The sequence below is a fragment of the Lepidochelys kempii genome, chromosome 9, assembly GCF_965140285.1.
Source record: "Lepidochelys kempii isolate rLepKem1 chromosome 9, rLepKem1.hap1, whole genome shotgun sequence".
Lineage (NCBI taxonomy): Eukaryota > Metazoa > Chordata > Testudines > Cheloniidae > Lepidochelys > Lepidochelys kempii.
This window is the reverse complement of record NC_136388.1, coordinates 85,706,020-85,723,735: the sequence shown is the minus strand read 5'-3', so window position 1 is coordinate 85,723,735 and position 17,716 is coordinate 85,706,020. Positions and strand designations below refer to the sequence as shown.

The 17,716-nt window shown below is 45.3% G+C and overlaps 1 protein-coding gene across 2 annotated transcripts in view; it reads left to right on the top strand.

Moving 5' to 3' along the window:
* The window catches only part of GAB3 (GRB2 associated binding protein 3), a 105,215-nt gene that overhangs the window by 17,268 nt on the left and 70,231 nt on the right, over window positions 1-17,716 (top strand). The window contains exon 2 of one of the 2 annotated variants that reach the window (XM_073361256.2): window positions 15,455-15,642. The exons of the other annotated variant lie outside the window; for it this stretch is intronic. The gene's annotated coding sequence lies outside the window, so the exon portion shown is untranslated. The remainder of the gene's footprint in view (window positions 1-15,454; window positions 15,643-17,716) is intronic. 2 annotated transcript variants of the gene reach the window in all.

The following is a 17,716-nucleotide window of genomic DNA, read 5'->3' as shown; positions in this document are numbered from 1 at the left end:
TTTCTGGCTCTGCCACAGACTCCCTGTGTGGCCCAATGCCAGATTTACAAAAGTATTTAGGTGCCTTACAAGAGGCACTTTTGTAAATTTCACTAGGTGCCAAAGTGAGTTAGGTGCCTAAATGTCAATGACTTTCAATGGGAGTTAGGCACCTAACCTGCTTAGATGATTTTGTGAATCCCACTGGTTGCCTGTCTGCATCTTTAGGTGCCTAAATACCTTTATAAATCTGGCCTCTAAATTTCTCGTTGTGGCAGTTCTCATCCATATAATGGGTAATTCTACTTCCTTTACCCTTATCATCTGTTCATTTTGTAAGCTTTTCATGGCAGGGACTATCCCTTTCTCTATGTGTACAATGCCTAGAACAACAGGACCTTGGTGCTACTATTATACCGGGGTGGGCAAACTTTTTGGCCCAAGGGCCACATCTGGGTATGGAAATTGTATGGCAGGCCATGAATGCTCATAAAATTGGGGGTTGGGATGTGGGAGGAGGTAAGGGCTCTGGGGTGGGGCCAGAAATTAAGAGTTCAGGGTGTGGGAAGGGGCTCTGGACTGGGGCTGGGGGTTGGGGTGAGGGCTCTAGCTGGCGGTGCAGGCTCTGGGGTGGGGTTGAAGATGCGGGGGGTTGGGAGTGCAGGAGGGTGCTTTGGGCTGGGGCCGAGGCTATCAGAGGGCAAGAGGGGGATCAGGGCTGGGGTAGGGAGTTGGGACATAGGAGAGGCTCAGAGGTTCAGGCTTCGGGCGGCGGTTACCTCGAGCAGCTCCTGAAAGCAGCATGTTCCCCCTCTAGGTCCTACGCATAGGGGCAGCCGCCTCTGCAGCTCTCATTGGCTGTGGTTCCTGGCCAGTGGGAGCTGCGGGGGTGGCACTTGGGGTAGAGGCACTGTGCGGAGACCCCTGGCTGCCCCCATGCAAAGGAGCTGGAGGGGGGACATGCTGCTGCTTCCAGGAGCCGATGGAGCTGGGCAAGCCCCAGCCCCTGCTCCCTGGCAGGATCTTGAGGGCCAGATTAAAATATTTGAAGGGCCGGATGTGGTCCCTGGGCTGTAGTTGCCCACCCTTGTGTTATACAAATAACAGATAAACCAGTGAGGCTGAGGCAAGTTTAGAGTTTGTAGCACAACTTTAAACCAGGCAAGTCATGGGTGCCTTGTGCTTTCAGAATGAACGACTTATCACTGCTGAAGTTCTGAAGTCATTTCATCTTCCAGAATGTGAGCCTGATCCTGCCTTCATTCGTGTCAATGGGAGCAGATGTAGGCCTGGTATTGCTTATGGTGAATGCCCTTTGGCTCCAAACTCATTTGTTACTCAAGTATTATCCCACTTGCTGAACATTTCTACACTACACTCATCTAGCCACAAAACTCTTGTTAAATACCTGTATCCCCAAAGCAGACTGTCTCGTGCCTGTATGAGTGTATTGCTTACTTGATGGTGCATTCTTGTCATGCCTGTCGCCTTTGTTTTGGCACCGCTGATCTTGCATGAGAGCCAATAGCCCTGGTCTATATATAAAATACACATTTGATCTGATATAATTTGTCAAACCTTCCTGCTAGAGGGATGAGACTGATCGATATGAACTAAGCTCACTGGCCTCTGCTGTTTAAGGTCTGGTCTATACACAGAGCTGTACTGGTTTAATTGTAGGTGTGAATTTTATACTGAGTTAGGGCACTACATGGCACCACAGTCAGGGTTGTAAACTGTAGAACACTGTAACACGGGTGAGAAAACTTTTTGGCCAAGGGCCACACTGGGGTTGCGAAACGGTACGGAGAGCCGGGTACGGAAGGCTGTACCTCCCCAAACAGCCTGGCCCCCGCCCTCTGACTGACCCCCTCAGAACCCCGACCCATCCAATTCCCGCCCCGCTCCTTGTCCCCTGACTGCCCCCTCCCAGGACCCCCCACCCCAACTGTTCCCCTGGGACCCCACACCCTATCTAACCCGCCCTGCTCCCTGTCCCCTGACTGTCCCAACCCCTATCCATACCCCCACCCCGATAGGCCCCCTGGGACCCTGGACCCATCCATCCTTCTCTTCCTGCTCCCCGGACCCCACCTCCTATCTATCCCCCTTCTCCCTGTCCCCCCTGAACTCCACCCCTCATCCAACCCCCCCCCCTGCAAATCTCTTCCCCATCCAACCGCCCCCTGTCCCCTGACTGTCCCATGGGACCTCCTGCCCTCACCCCATCCCCTTACCCTTACCAGGCCTCTTAGAGCGGCAGGACAGCCTTATTTGAAAGCCTGGGAGGTGGGCAGGTGCCAGCCATGCTGAGGCTGCGGTGGAGGGGGGACAGCGTGGGACTAGCCTCCCCGGCCTGGAGCTCAGGGGCTGGGCAGGACGGTCCCGCGGGCCGGATGTGACCCGCGGGCCGTAATTTTCCAACCCCTGCTCTAACATGTTCTCTAACTTTGTCCTCGGTTCAGGTTGTTTAGACTTAAACACGCTGCAGAAGTGCAGGTGCAGCAAGGTAAAGAAGTGGGGAAATGGAGAGAGCTTTCTTGAAGTTGCAAATATCCATAATCCTTTTCGGAGAGTAGCTAGGAGGGAGAATCAGTTACCGAACTAAACTGTGGATCTGAACTTTGTGAAAATTCACATCCAAGCGACGTGTCTCAGCATCTACTGCGGACAGTTTGCACACATTATAGTGCCCTGAATGATATAAATATTTGATCAGTGTCAAGCTTATTCCTCCCAAGTACAGAATTTATCATGAGCCCAGGGCAAGGTTTAGTTTGCCTCGTTTCTGTAGGTTTCCTGGTTCCAGCAGTGCTCTATGAGAATATCATTATTTGCTTTGAGTTATAATGTAGTCATTGGAGAGAGCACATTTTTAAAAAATTCAGACACCCTTAGAAGTAAATGTGCAGTAGATGAAAGCAAACTCCAGTATCTGTCTTGTGCCAGGGATCCGTTTGTGGCAGAATATATCAAGCTGCTTGTCACCTCCAGTTGCTGCTGTGAACAGTGCTTGGGAACATGGCATTGTGGAGTCATCTTAAATAAAATCCTGGATAGACTTGGCAGCAGGGACGAGTCATTATGGTCATGGTGCCAGGACAAAAGGCGGCAGGTTTCAGCGATACACCCACACCAGCAACTGGCTATGGAGGGGCAGGGCCTGAGCATTGGCTGAGTCAGCACTCTGACTGGGAGCGTCTCCATTGCAAATAATAAAGCAATGATCTCAAGGAACGCAGACAGCTTCTCTCGTTAACTGATAGAATTAAACATAACAATGTGCTAGCTCGGGTCATGAAGTTCAGCTCCGGAGTCAAACTGCATCCAGTTTCGGAGTTTTTAGTTTGGATCCATTGGTTCACACATCTCTGCAAAATACCTTTTTGTCCTTGTTAGTAAGGATTTCATGTGGGGTCTCCATGCTTATTTAAATAATGTACAATATCCAGGTAACATATTCTGAAAAACAAATGTAATCTCATGCTGAAAGGCAGGAGGAGGAGGAAACTAGAAAGGTAGGAGGAGCCTGAGGAGAACCCAGATAAGCCAGAGTCTCCTCAAGTCTTAGCCTTTGGGGATCTTTACGTTACTAAAATTTGTGGGCAATATTTATATTTGCTCTACTTATTCATAGATTCATAGATATTTAGGTCAGAAGGGACCATTATGATCATCTAGTCTGACCTCCTGCACAATGCAGGCCACAGAATTTCACCCACCACTCCTAAAAAAGACCTCACACCTATATCTGTGCTATTGAAGTCCTCAAATTGTAGTTTGAAGACCTCAAGGAGCAGAGAATCCTCCAGCAAGTGACCCGTGCCCCATGCTACAGAGGAAGGCGAAAAACCTCCAGGGCCTTCCAATCTGCCCTGGAGGAAAATTCCTTCCCGACCCCAAATATGGCGATCAGCTAAACCCTGAGCATATGGGCAAGATTCATCAGCCAGATACTACAGAAAATTCTTTCCCGGGTAACTTGGATCTTACCCCATCTAAAAACCCATCACAGGCCATTGGGCCTATTTACCATGAATATTTAATTACCAAAACCATGTTATCCCATCATACCATCTCCTCCATAAACTTATCGAGTTTAATCTTAAAGCAAGATAGATCTTTTGCCCCCACTACTTCCCTCGGAAGGCTATTCCAAAACTTCACTCCTCTGATGGTTAGAAACCTTCGTCTAATTTCTAATCTAAATTTCCTAGTGGCCAGTTTATATCCATTTGTTCTTGTGTCCACATTGGTATTGAGTTTAAATAATTCCTCTCCCTCTCTGGTATTTATCCCTCTGATATATTTATAGAGAGCAATCATATCTCCCCTCAACCTTCTTTTAGTTAGGCTAAACAAGCCAAGCTCCCTGAGTCTCCTTTCATAAGACAAGTTTTCCATTCCTCGGATCATCCTAGTAGCCCTTCTCTGTACCTGTTCCAGTTTGAATTCATCCTTCTTAAACATGGGAGACCAGAACTGCACACAGTATTCCAGGTGAGGTCTCACCAGTGCCTTATATAACGGTACTAAAACCTCCTTATCCCTACTGGAAATACCTCTCCTGATGCATCCCAAGACGACATTAGCTTTTTTCACAGCCATATCACATTGGCAGCTCATAGTCAACCTATGATCAACCAATACTCCAAGGTCCTTTTCCTCCTCCGTTACTTCTAGTTGATGCGTCCCTAGCTTATAACTAAAATTCTTGTTATTAATCCCTAAATGCATGACCTTACACTTCTCACTATTAAATTTCATCCTATTCCTATTACTCCAGTTTACAAGGTCATCCAGATCCTCCTGTAGGGTATCCCTGTCCTTCTCTAAATTAGCAATACCTCCCAGCTTTGTATCATCTGCAAACTTTATTAGCACACTCCCACTTTTTGTGCCCAGGTCAGTAATAAAAAGATTAAATAAGATTGGTCCCAAAACTGATCCTTGAGGAACTCCACTGGTAACCTCCCTCCAACTTGACAGTTCACCTTTCAGTAGGACCCGTTGTAGTCTCCCCTTTAACCAATTCCCTATCCACCTTTCAATTTTCCTATTGATGCCCATCTTATCCAATTTAACTAATAATTCCCCATGTGGCACAGTATCAAACGCCTTACTAAAATCTAAATAAATTAGATCCACTGCGTTTCCTTTATCTAAAAAATCTGTTACTCTCTCAAAGAAGGAAATCAGGTTGGTTTGGCACGATCTACCTTTTGTAAAACCATGTTGTATTTTGTCCCATTTACCATTGACTTCAATGTCCTTAACTACCTTCTCCTTCAAAATTTTTTCCAAGACCTTGCATACTACAGATGTCAAACTAACAGGCCTATAATTACTTGGATCACTTTTTTTCCCTTTCTTAAAAATAGGAACTATGTTAGCAATTCTCCAATCATATGGTACAACCCCTGAATTTACAGATTCATTAAAAATTCTTGCTAATGGGCTTGCAATTTCTTGTGCCAATTCTTTTAATATTCTTGGATGAAGATTATCTGGGCCCCCCGATTTAGCCCCATTAAGCTGTTTGAGTTTCGCTTCTACCTCAGATATGGTGATGTCTACCTCCATATCCTCATTCCCATTTATCATGCTACCATTATCCCTAAGATCCTCTTTAGTCTTATTAAAGACTGAGGCAAAGTATTTGTTTAGATATTGGGCCATGCCTAGATTATCCTTGACCTCCACTCCATCCTCAGTTTTTAGCGGTCCCACTTCTTCTTTCTTTGTTTTTTTCCTATTTATATGACTATAGAACCTTTTACTATTGGTTTTAATTCCCTTTGCAAGGTCCAACTCTACTTGACTTTTAGCCTGTCTCACTTTATCCCTACATATTCTGACCTCAATAAGGTAGCTTTCCTTACTGATCCCTCCCTTCTTCCACTCCCTATATGCTTTCTGCTTTTTCTTAATTACCTCTCTAAGATGCTTGCTCATCCAGCTTGGTCTACAACTCCTGCCTATGAATTTTTTCCCCTTTCTTGGGATGCAGGCTTCCGATAGCTTCTGCAGCTTTAATTTAAAATAATCCCAGGCCTCCTCTACCTTTAAACCCATAAATTCTTCAGTCCAATCCACTTCCCTAACTAATTTCCTTAATTTTTGAAAGTCAGCCCTTTTGAAATCAAAAACCCTAGTTGCAGATTTATTTTTGTTAATCCTTCCATTCAATTTGAACTGAATTAGCTCATGATCACTTGAGCCAAGATTATCCCCTACAACCATTTCCTCTATGAGATCCTCATTACTCGCCAAGACCAGATCTAAAATGGCATCCCCTCTAGTCGGTTCAGCAACTACTTGTTGAAGGAATCCATCAGCTATCGCATCTAGGAAAATCTGAGCCCTATTATTATTACTAGCACTCATCCTCCAGTCTATATCTGGGAAGTTAAAGTCTCCCATGATCACACAGTTTCCATTAGTATTTACTTTATTAAAAACATTAAAAAGGGCTCTATCCATATCCAAATTAGATCCCGGTGGTCTATAGCACACCCCAAGCACTATCCTAGGGGAGGCTCTAATAGTTTTCTTCCCCAATTTAATTATTGCCCAGACAGACTCAGTCATATCCATTTCATCGCTTCTTATTTCTTTACATTCTATCTCATCATTGATATACAGTGCTACTCCACCACCTTTACCTTTATTTCGGTCTTTCCTAAACAGCACATACCCTTCAATACCTGTAGCCCAATCATGACTACTATTCCACCAGGTCTCTGTTATACCTATAATATCTGGTTTCACTTCCTGCACCAGTAACTCTAGTTCCTCCATTTTGTTACCTAGGCTCCTTGCATTAGTGTACAAACATCTTAATTTTTGCTGTTTGGCCTCACTCACATTCTGTACCCTATTAGGCACGGTTATTTTACTACCAGTATAACCTATTAGACTTGTATCTACACTGCCCTTCCTCCTACCTACAGCTGTATCCACTCTTACTTCATTTTCTTTCCACTCTATGCTAAATTGTGCTAAATTATTCCTTGCTTCTGACTGTAGTTTATGATCACTAATACTTGTCTTCATGAGTTAAAAATGGACTTGATTGTAAGAACTGAGCTACAGCTTTTTCTCTTTAAAGAGTGATTGGTTTTGGTATCTGTTTCATTGGCAAAGTGAAGCTGAATGCAGGAGAAGTTGAGCAAGCAGAACTTTAGTAGACCCTGTGTGCTGCTCTGTCCTTGTGGCAGAGCTGCTTCCAACCTGACTCCCTGCGTTGCCTGTTTTTGTTCTGGTGACTTTTCAATAACTGTCTCTCCAGGGAATGTTAAAAGAAAAGGAGTACCGTGGCACCTTAGAGACTAAGTCCTCCTTTTCTTTTTGCAGATACAGACTAACACGGCTGCTACTCTGAATCCAGGGAATGTTGGCCCTCTGACTCCTGTTCCACTGATCACAGTACATCTTCCCTATTTTACAAACATTTTAAATATAAACATTAAAACAAATTGATGCCCAGAACCCCATCCTGTGTTTCTTCAGCCAGAGGTTACTAGTACGTAGCCAAGTTGGAGTCTCCTCTTTACCACAGTCTTAGGTGGTTCCATAGTCTCCTCACCAGGCAACTACGCCAGGAGCGACTTATCTCTGTCGTCTGTCTCCAAGTTTAGCTAACTTTTTCTCTGTGGAATCTCCTCCCTCCCCTTGGGATTGGCCCCCCGATGGTTCACTCTGCGTGTTGTATTGTGGTATGTAAGCATCTCCTGTTCCTTTGGATCACTTGTCCTTCTTTGTGGTCACTTCATATGACCTGGATGTCACTCTCGACTCCTTTAGTCCACTCCTGATGTCTCTGTAATGGCTGTATCCTCACAGGACAGCCTGTCCCCAGGACTGGTAGGTCCTTGGCTGACCTATTGTTCTCCAGTGCCAGCATTCTCTGATTGTTGGCCATCTCCTCTCAGCCGTGTCCTGATCCTTCTGGCTGCAACAGTTCTTACTTCACTGGTTTTGGTCCTTCATCCCATTAGGTTTTGCACCTGATTGTTTTGGCACCCCTGTGATAGGGTATTGCTGTGTGTCAAAAATACTACCAAGGGGTCTGAGCCAGAGGGAATAGGAATTTGTGTAACAGTCGCTTAGTGGTTTTTACAGCTGATTCCACCTCACCCTTACTCTATGGGTGGCTGTACCTGGAAATCCTGGACACCCCATCATCTCAGGCATTGGCACCCTGGCAGCAGGATTGTCTGGCTATGTAGACTCCCTCCTCAGGCTCTACGCTACCAGAACTCCTAGCTGTCTTCGAGACGCCACTGACTTCCTGAGGAAATTACAATCCATCGGTGATCTTCCTGAAAATACCATCCTAGCCACTATGGATGTAGAAGCCCTCTACACCAACATTCCACACAAAGATGGACTACAAGCCGTCAAGAACACTATCCCCGATAATGTCACGGCTATCCTGATGGCTGAAGTTTGTGAGTTTTTCCTCACCCATAACTATTTCACATTTGGGGACAATGTATACCTTGAAATCAGCGGCACTGCTATGAGTACCCGTATGGCCCCACAGTATGCCAACATTTTTATGGCTAATTTAGAACAACGCTTCCTCAGCTCTCGTCCCCTAATGCCCCTACTTTACTTACGCTACATTGATGACATCTTCATCATCTGGACCCATGGAAAAGAAACCCTTGAGGAATTCCACCATGATTTCAACAATTTCCATCCCACCATCAACTTCAGCCTGGACCAGTCCACACAAGAGATCCGCTTCCTGGACACTACGGTGCTAATAAGCGATGGTCACATAATCACCACCCTATACTGGAAACCTACTGACTGCTATACTTACCTACATGCCTCCAGCTTTAATCCAGACCACACCACACAATCCATTGTCTACAGCCAAGCTCTACGATATAACCGCATTTGCTCCAATCCCTCAGACATCGACAAACACCTACAAGATCTCTATCAAGCATTCTTACAACTACAGTACCCACCTGCTGAAGTGAAGAAACAGATTGACAGAGCCAGAAGAGTACCCAGAAGTCACCTACTACAGGACAGGCCCAACAAAGAAAATAACAGAACGCCATGAGCCATCACCTTCAGCTCCCAACTAAAACCTCTCCAGCGCAGGATATGTTCCTGGGTTAATGGTTCTGTTGTGTGGTGTGTGGTTGCTGGTGAGTATTTGCTTAGGTTGGGGGGCTGTCTGTAACCAAGGACTGGCCTGTCTCCCAAGATCTGTGAGAGTGATGGATCATCCTTCAGGATAGGTTGCAGATCCTTGTTGATGCGTCCAGGCTGAGGTTGATGGTGGGATGGAAATTGTTGAAATCATGGTGGAATTCCTCAAGGGTTTCTTTTCCATGGGTCCAGATGATGAAGATGTCATCAATGTAGCACAAGTAGAGTAGGGGCATTAGGGGACGAGAGCTGAGGAAGCGTTGTTCTAAGTCAGCCATAAAAATGTTGGCATACTGTGGGGCCATGTGGGTACCCATAGCAGTGCTGCTGATTTGAAGGTATACATTGTCCCCAAATGTGAAGAATTGTAACATTCAAAAACCAGTTGGAGAACACTTCAATCTCTCTGGTCACTCGATTACAGACCTAAAAGTGGCAATTCTTCAACAAAAAAACTTCACAAACAGACTCCAACGAGAGACTGCTGAATTGGAATTAATTTGCAAACTGGACACCATTAAATTAGGCTTGAATAAAGACTGGGAGTGCATGTGTCATTACACAAAGTAAAACTATTTCCCCATGTTTATTTCCTTCCCCCCCTCCCCACTGTTCCTCACACGTTCTTGTCAACTGTTTGAAATAGGCCATGCTGATTATCACTACAAAAGGTTTTTTTTCTCTCCTGCTGGTAGTAGCTCACCTTACCTGATCACTCTCATTACAGTGTGTATGGTAACACCCGTTGTTTCATGTTCTCTGTGAATATAAAATCTCCCTACTGTATTTTCCACTGAATGCATCTGATGAAGTGAGGTGTAGCTCACAAAAGCTTATGCTCTAATAAATTTGTTAGTCTCTAAGGTGCCACAAGTACTCCTGTTCTTTTTGTGGATACAGACTAACACGGCTGCTACTCTGAAACCTGTCATAGTTTGAAAAGTGAGCCTTCAGTTTGCCAGTCATTGACTTGCTTCTTGTATCGTGACCTCCCAGAAATTTGAGCAGTAGTTGTCTGTAATTAAGTTCTGCTTTTCTTTGAAAGTAAATAATCCTACTCCCACCTTTTCTCAGGGTCAGGTGGGCAGCTCATGTGGTAACAGAGTCACTTTCTACTGGTGGTTATCACATGACCAGTCGGTGTCACTCTTCTGTCAAGGTGCGGAGTTGTGTTTTTATTGCCAGCCAGTAACCACACTCTGGCATCCCTTTAAGACAGCTGTCAATGTTCAGGTGCGAGCCATATATTTTTTTTTGCATGACATCCTTCTGTAACGAGGCAAGAATAACAACTCTGTGTTCTCAAAATGTGATCCCATTCTGCATATTCAGCTCACCTTTAATTTGAAAATACGGTTCTGCTCCTACGGTACTTGGCTTTTGTCTTTTGGGCAAGCTGCTAGGACTGCTCTCTTGACTGCCTTTTCTGTAGCCTCTTTGATTTCAGTCAGTTATGCTGTTAAAACTGGGAGATAGAATCCATTATCATGCTATACTGTCTTGATCCCCTTCCCCCAACTTGCTGATGCTGGGTATGTATGCCCTGCTCAAGATATGAGCCAACACCAGTAATCATCCAGGACAATATCTGATCTCTGTGTGATAGCACTGGAGGTGCCTCAACATGCTCTGCAATCTCTTTGGAGCACTAAGAAGGGGCTTTGCCATGATTGTCTCTGGAGGTTTGTGGCCTGATTGCACTATTGCTGGGTGACCCTAGATGTACTGAGGGAATCGGTCCACTCCAGATACCACAGCCAGAAGCTCTTTTTCCTGTTTCGGCATACCCTTGTTCAGTCACTGAAAGGGGTCTGCTGGCATAAGCAGCCAGCTGCTCTTGCGAAAGAGCTACACCCAGTCCTTTCTCTGAGGTATCATACTGGCATGTCAGTGGCTCTCCTGGCTGATAGTACTTCAGGACATGGGCATCCATTCTCATTTATTTCGGTGTGTCAAATGCTTGCTGTTGGGCACCTGACCGGTCCCGCTCAACATCCTGCCTTGGGAGCTGAGGATGGGGTTCTGCTGCTGCAGCCAGGTGTGGACAGAACTTGCACAGAAAATTTGTCATTCCTATGAAGTGCTGAACCCCCTATCACATCCACTGGAGCTGGCCTGTCTCTGACTGCCTTGATTTTGTTGGGATCTGTTTTCAGTCCCTCCCCTGTGAGCTGATGTCCAATGTATCTCACCTCATGCTGCTTGAGTCAGTTTTTTTCTGGGTTATGTTTTACGTTCTTTTTGTCACTGAATTGCTCTGGAAAAGATTGGTGTTTTCTATCATTCACCTTCACCTAAAGTGAGAATATGATCTGCAATTATTTTCACCTCAGGCAATTCTTCCCTCCTTGGGTGAGTGTTCTTTGGAACACCTCTGGTGCTGGGCTTATGCCCACTGGCATACACAGCCCTCTGTAGCAAACAAATAGTGTTGCAAAGGTTGTCAGCATGCTGGACTCTTTATCCAGGCTTATGTGCAAAAACCAGTTCCTCATATCACAGACTGTAAAGATTCTGACTTTGGAAAGTTCTGTCAAGATGTCATCAGTTATGGGCGGTGGATAGTGGCATCTATGCAGATGTGTAATTTGGCTTCTTTACCACTACTATGCTGCTTAAGTACTAGTCTCTGCAGATGCTATGAAACTCCTGATCTACATACTTTTGAGCTCCTTGCATACTGGTTTATGTTAGGGCTGCCAGGTGTCCAGTTTTCAAACGGAAAGTCCGGTCAAAAAGGGGCACTGCTGACTGCACACTGAAAGTCCAGTTACCTGCAGTAACTGGCATCCGTTTTTAAAATCTTCCCCATATGCTTTTAAAATTGTCTCCATTGTCCATGGGTGCTCTGTCTTCTAAAGGAAAGTACCAATGTGCTGCCGTGGCCAGAACTTTTGGTGTCTTCCGTGTACCTGTGAAATATAGTAATTGATATAGAAATTGTGATGCATTGTAGTGGAAACTGAAGACAAAAAAAAAAATATGTCTAAGAATCTATCAATAGTGAAGAAAAATATAGCACAATTCATCTGTCTTTTGAACAGCATTCTTTATACAAACAGTATCCACCAAAAGCCACTAGATTTGGATATGATTCTGGTGATAAAGAAGAACAGTCGGAGAGAAACGAATCTCTTTAAAAGAACAAACTGTCACTATTTGGAAAGTCTCTCACTTTCTAACTGAGGGATCAAAATTTATACACAGAGTAGCCATTTTTGCTTTGCATAGTGTGGGTTTTGTATGACTCACACTCAGCAGCAGTACCTATTGCTGAGGACTGAGAAAGAGAGAATTCAGAAGCAGATGCCGGCTGCGAGCTGGAGAATTCTCATAGTATACTTGATACAATGAGCTTATTTGATGGGGCAGAACAAGGTGTGCCATGTCTATGTATTTACTGCCCGTCCCCTCTACGGGGCAATATGTGAAGTGAGCAGCTGTGGCCTAGCTCTAAAAGCAGCTGCAGATGCAGGAGTCTATCCCAGCTGAAGAGGCGGGGCTATAACAGGCCAAGCAGGAAAGAGAAGGTTTCCAGATGGGAGGGTGTAAAATTTAAGGACTGCATGCAGAACAGGGAGTTGCATTCCTAATTTAGAATGCAGACAGCTCAGCAGATGGCCTAGCAGATGAGTTGTTAGGTATCCGAATATTGCATAAGAACATGAGACTGTTAAGGGAAATAGGGAGGCTGTGTACAAAAGATTTACAACCCTGCTTAACTGAATGGTATGAGGGGTGATCTGATGCCATGTTGCCCCACCCTGCCTGGCAGTGGCGCCCATGTTTCTCCCACTGTCCTGCCAGCGTGCCTCATCGTCTCTGGTCCGAAGAGGGTAGTTCAGTTTTCATGTCTCCCCTGGGTTAGCCTACCAAAAAGAAAAGGAGTACTTGTGGCACCTTAGAGACTAACAAATTTATTGATGGAAACTGGACCGTGACCACCAAACTCATTTCATATAGTCCAGTAGTAGCCACTTTCTGTCATTTTCATTCTAGCTTGCCTTTGAACTAACTACCTAGCTAGTTAATGTCCTATTCATCCCCTGAGCCATGAATTCCCACAGACAGCAGGGTTTCCATAAAGCGGTATGTGAGTGAGTGACACTGCTAATGGTGCTATTTGTTTGTTGTACTGCTGATGGGCGCTAAGCAATGAGAGTGATGCATTCTGGTGCTTCTGGAGGAAATATTGGTCAGAGAATTTGGTGTAATGTTAACTGTCATCCTAAAGCAAGTTCTTTACATACAATAGACAAAAACTACTAAACTCTGGGGAAAAATAGTTGATATAATGCTGCCCAAACTGTCTTTCAAGCTACAGGGCTATGAGTAGAAGTGAAATGTTCCGTTCTAGGGAAATGGCGAATTAAACCTCCTCTGATACAAGTGTTCTAGTGAGAGGAAGCAGAAAGATGCATTAAAATATATTACTATAATTTATTATTTTATTATAAATAAGATGAACCCTCAGGACATCATACATTTTTATAGTAAAGCAATTAAATAAGAAATAATGAAATGCATCATGAAATTAAAATGGGGTTTTCTTCCATAACATACCTGTGAGGTAGAATAGTTAGAATGCAACTATCTGACTGTGGTTTTTTCCACAGCTTGAAGTACTGGTGACCATCTGGAAAATTGCATGGTTCAACAAGTCCAGCAATCAGGCTAGTCACTTTTAAGGAACCTAAAACTGTTGTTGCTGTACACAGCCAAATAGAACTGTCAACAGTAGGAAACATGTTCAGTTCAGATGATCTTGTTTGGCATTGTTCTTATTTTGTGGTAATATCAATTTCTCTCAGTGGGCCTCGGCCTGCAGTCCTCACTCAGTCAAAATTCCCATTGATCTGAATGTGACTTTTGCCTCCATGGGCATGTCTGCACGCCAGTGTAAGCCCAGGGTTTTTAGAACTCACGTTAGTAGATCCCGGGTTTGTTTATTTAGGGTTTGAGACTCTACACTCACCACAGGTTAGGAATTATTGAAACCTGAGTCCCAGCCTGGGGCTCCAATGTCTACAGTGCACTGTCCAGGGGCACTTCCAGCTATCCATATCCCAGACTTCCTAGCGCCCTCCCAAAATGTGGATATTCTAACCCTTTGTTTTTGGTGCAGTGTGGGAAAACTTGACTGTCCCCCAAACTTGACTGTCCAGATGACAAAGGAAGTTGGCCCGTGGGATTGTGGGATGCTTTTGGCGGATTCCTAGGGTATGCCTACACTGCATTAAAACATCCGCAGCTGGCCTCCATCAGCTGACTCAGTCTTGCGGGGTTTAGGCTGCAGGGCTATACAATTGCAGCGTAAACATTTGGGCTTGGACTGGAGACAGGGCTCTGGCTCATCTATGCTGCAATTTTGTAGCCCCACAGCCCAAACCCCAGAAGCCTGAGTTCTCTGATAGAGGCCAGCCGTGGATGTGTTAATGAAGTGAAGACATACCTCCAGAGCTCGAGCTCTGTGGAGCTGTGTCTACAACACAAAGCAATAGGGTTTGAATGCTGGGGTCCTAGCTTGACTCAGGCTCAGACTCTCCACCCATGTGGGGCCCTGGGTCCAAGTCCTGGGTTAGAGTTGAGCCCGAGTTCAAACCCTGGACTTGCATTTCAGTGTAGACATACCCCATGAAAACAGCAGGAACACACCCAAAATGTTTCAGTTAAAAGGTGTATGAGACCTCTTCAGAGCTGGCTTCATAAGGCAGAACATATATGCAGGGCCGTCCCTAAGGGATGTGGGACCCGGGACAGAAGTGACGGATTCGTCTCTTCCGGGACCGACCGCACCGGCCAATGACACCGGCCCACGGTGCCCACCAAAGTGTGGGGCCTGGAGTGGTCACCCCAATTCGCCCTACCCAAGGGATGGTTCTGCATATACGGGTCCCACTACCGGCAATCTGATAATTCCTTCCACCGAGTATGAGACAAATGAAGGATCCCGGCCTGTGACCTTTTACTCATGTGAATAGTCTTTAGTGATATAAATTTCAGTAAAATTTCAGCCAAGAAAAATGTCTCCCAGCGCTATATCCAAAGGCTTCATCTTGCTCCCATTGAATTCAACTGAAAAATGCATTTTTTGCTATTGACATCAAAGGGGGCAGGACCAGGACCAGTGATTTGTGCATGGGGGGAGAGTCCCTGTCTCTGTGGGGGACAGCGGACAAGGGGAGTGGTTTGGGTTTGGTTTTGTTTTTACAAGTATTCCTCTAACATTTTAAAAACCCGTTCCATTTCAAGTTGCTATCTATCCGATGATTAATAAAGTGTGTTACTTTTTTGTCTTCAGATTAAAAATGCTGAGCCGTGCATTGTGCTTCTCTGCTTTGGAAAACATGCTACGGAGCACTCTTAATTAGTCAGCAAATACCAGAGCCGCACTTCAGGGAGTCAGTGAAAGAGAAAGGGGGAAACGTTCACTAATGATCCAGTTATTCAACAAGAATGTTGACTTGCTGAACTTCTAGCAAAGAACTGGTAATGACAACTTTCTTCTAGTGCTTAGCATCTAATTTGTTTTCAAGACCACAAGTATGATAAGACTGCAGTATCTATTAGCTGTGTGGGGCGAAGAGGTGAGATATCAGAGAGTTACATAGCTTACTGGGCCTTCACAAGACCTTTATGGCTCTATCCCACCACTCTTTGGAAATTCCTGTGGCAAGGCACCTCCTCCACCTCGCCAGGCTATGGGTTGGGGTGTGGGGGGCTGGGGTAAATCAGTCCCACTCTGGAGAGTTTTTATTTCTCAGTTGGGTTTTATTTTTCAGTATTCACAAGGTGGGCCTCAGGGTAGGCCCAAGGAGTACTCTTCAGCCAAACCAAAAAAGCAAATTCATAATGCACAAAAAAGGAGTATCTTTACCTGTCCCCTCTTTGGGGTACTGCTCAGGTATGCAGGCCCCAGGGTGCCACTCCTTCCTCAAACAGGCAATTAGCTTGGTTGCTTCCCCGATAGGGAGGGGAGCAACCTTCCACCCTGGAGAAGCCTTTTCAACCTGCTGCTACTAGCCCTGCTGCAGCTTGCCTCTCCTCCTTTCCTCCCATGAGAGAGGGGTTTTTAAAGGTTACAGGCAGTCCTTAATTGGACTCAGATGTCCCTAGCTGGCTTGAGGTTACCTCTTTTCAACTCATGGGGCAAAGGGCCTTTACCATTCTAGGGCTGACATACTTGCCTTCTACCATTCTCTTACATTTCTGGCTCCTCCTGAACCTAGTCTAATGGTTCTGGCTGCACTTCTCCCTGCACCTTCTAATCTATGCACACCCCATCCATGGCCCCACGAAGTCGTGAGACCTCCTCGTCAGCCTCTTCCTAGTGGTGGCCAAATTGGCCCATTTATAATACCAGGGAAAGGATGTTGACTGAGGGGGTTCCCTGTGACTTTGGGGCCTATTTCCGTTCCTCTCTGTTCACGTATCCAGGCAGAGTTAATCTGGGCCGCATCCACTGACTCCCTTGACATCTTTGAGGAGCAGTGGGCACTGTCTGGGGTTCTCTGCTCGGTGTTCCCTATTTTTGACCTTTGACCCTCACACCTGTCCCAGTTGTTGTTGTTGTTGTTGTCTCCCATATCTGTTTGAGTCCCAGGCTCAGTCGCTCCTCCACTTAGGCTGGGGGAGGGGCCTGTAGCTGTGGGTGGGCTTGTGCCTGCCCACTTTCCGGAAACCTATAAGACGACTCTCTTACAGCTGTGAGGTCTGACTTTGTCACACCCCTATTAAACTATATGATACATTCAGCTGTCAATAACTTCAGGGCTTGCTCAGCTTTTCAATCAGTTTGTCATGCTATGTAGTGCAGATTCCATGGTTTAGAGAATCAATTCAGTGGGACTGGAAGGAGTCTATTATTATATAGAAATAGTGGCTTGACTCTTATGTAAATTCAAGTAATAATTCCCCCTTACTGAACACAGTTTTGTTGGAAAACTCTTGTCCTCACAGCATCTGGCCATAACTAAGTTCTGATCTCACGTAAGGGCTGGATGCTTTGGGGCAGATCCTTAGCTAATGTAAATGATCCTAGCTCCATCCCACTTCTAGGCCTGTAGTTTTGCTTCTTTTGGCATCCACCAACCAGCCTCCTTCACCTTGCATGCTGCTTTCAGTTGTTTTAGTGGTTAAACCTAAAAATTCACACAACTGCTGCCTTAGCCTTCTCTAGGCTGCAGGAAGCATGGGAGCTACCAACCCCAATCCCCATGGAAAAGGCCAAACGACCACAGGCAGAATAAATGACAAACAAACATCAGCTGGTGTTTTTGCAGTTTCTATCCATTCAATTCCATTCCTTTCTACTACATCTTGGAATGGGGATTCCGGAATGGGGCCTTTAAGCCTGAAATAAATCCTGCTGCCATTTCCTGGCCCCTAGATCCATAGGAGACGTAGAATACTTATGGTTCAGGCCATGTTTTACACTATAGGCACTCCTGAGACACTTCCTGTGGCAACAGCAGAGGTTTTTCTGTTGCTGTAGTTAATCCATCCCTCCAAGCAATGTGAAAACTACAAACTGCTTTGTTTTCACTAGGATATCACCATTCGT